Source organism: Hibiscus syriacus, unplaced genomic scaffold, assembly GCF_006381635.1.
Source record: "Hibiscus syriacus cultivar Baekdansim isolate YM2019G1 unplaced genomic scaffold, ASM638163v2 tig00110584_pilon, whole genome shotgun sequence".
NCBI classification, from domain to species: domain Eukaryota; kingdom Viridiplantae; phylum Streptophyta; class Magnoliopsida; order Malvales; family Malvaceae; genus Hibiscus; species Hibiscus syriacus.
This window is the reverse complement of record NW_024062792.1, coordinates 5,970,542-5,972,262: the sequence shown is the minus strand read 5'-3', so window position 1 is coordinate 5,972,262 and position 1,721 is coordinate 5,970,542.

The following is a 1,721-nucleotide window of genomic DNA, read 5'->3' as shown; positions in this document are numbered from 1 at the left end:
TGACCCAAAATGCATAACTGGACTAGGTGATTTGTGCCAAAAGTGAACTTTTATTCAATATTTGACTTGTGATGCTACATCCTTGTATGATGTGTTGAATTATGATTTATAGCATACTACAAGGGTATTTTGACATGTATGATGTGGTATGAGGGTGTCCAAACATGTATATAGTTCTAGGATTGGTTATGTGAAAGTTTGGTGGCTTAATTATGCATTTTCTTGAGAATTCTACATTTTTTTCCAGAAAAATGATCAATCCCTTAGGAGAAAATATTGATTCCTTACTTCAATGGACGATCCCTTCACTGTGTGCTTGATGAAAAATGGTAAAATTGCATTCATTAAATATCCTAAGTGTCTTTATGTCTTAGTTTGGCCCTAGGATGTTTAGATAATTCTAAAATGGTACAGAAATTGAATTGCTAATTAATAGTAGACCTTAGCATGGAACTTGATGACACTTGTATTATCACATTTTAATATAATAAAGGAGTCAATTGTATGGTTGTTGTTCTTATGCAACTTTTGAATTAATTACGTGTTTTTAGTCCATAAAAACATGTTTAATAAGGTCCCTGTTTGGTGTCCGATTAATCTGGTAATTCATATGTCAATAATTGTTAGTTAATAATAAATATTGGTTAACTTAATTTAGTATTACTATATTTAATTATTAGATGATGTCAAAAGATTGATTTACACGTATTTAATTAATAATGTGTATCTTGCAATGCATCGTTTGTTAAATGTTATTAAATTATTATTTTCTTATTCTTCACCATGTGTTGTATGACATAAGTTTTAAATTTAAATATGTCCTATTTGTTTGTATGTTTAGGGTTTTTATTTTGTCTGGCAAGTTCAGAATCTAATATACACACAAGTACCAGATTATTTTTCATGATCGGTTATGGGGTGTTATATTTGTTAGTATCAGATTTTTAGTATGCTCAACATACCTATCCATCAATATTTTTCAAAAATATCCTTTATTTTGCCAAATGTATGTCAAATGAGAATACAAGGTACATGCATTGCACCAAAGTGCCAAAATAGAAATTCACAAGCTTATTATGAATTCCATGGATTGCACACATAGTGCCGAAATGGTCATTCATAAACACATTATGAATACCATGAGTTGCACATTTAGTGCTGAAAATGCTTCGTTATTAATTAAACAAAATCGATCGATAACTTATATACATAATTGTATATCAAAATGGTAATTCACAAACTAATTATTAATACCATGATTGCACCTATAGTGCTAAAAGTACACATATTACTGATACAAAAATGCATCGTCATGCATCAAACAAAATTGATCGGTACCATCATACATGAAGTATGTCGAAATGCACCTGTGACTCAATGCACATACAATGGGCTTTTAAGTCAAATTCACATATTTAAAAATTTATTTCTTCAACATCGATTACCATTGAACAATATCAACGTTCATTTACTCATTTTAGAGCAGTTCATAATCTAAAACTCATTAATAATATCATTCCCATAAACATTATGAAAACATATCAATGTACTGTAAAACATGCTTTATCAAAACATTTGGGGTTGACTCATCGCAAGTCTCCCTCGTTTCTTAGAATTACATCAAATGCACTCACATGATATGCCTCACTAGTATGTTGTAATGATGTCTGACTATTCAACAACTTTATCCTTGCCCTATTTCTTACTTCACTCTAGAGCTT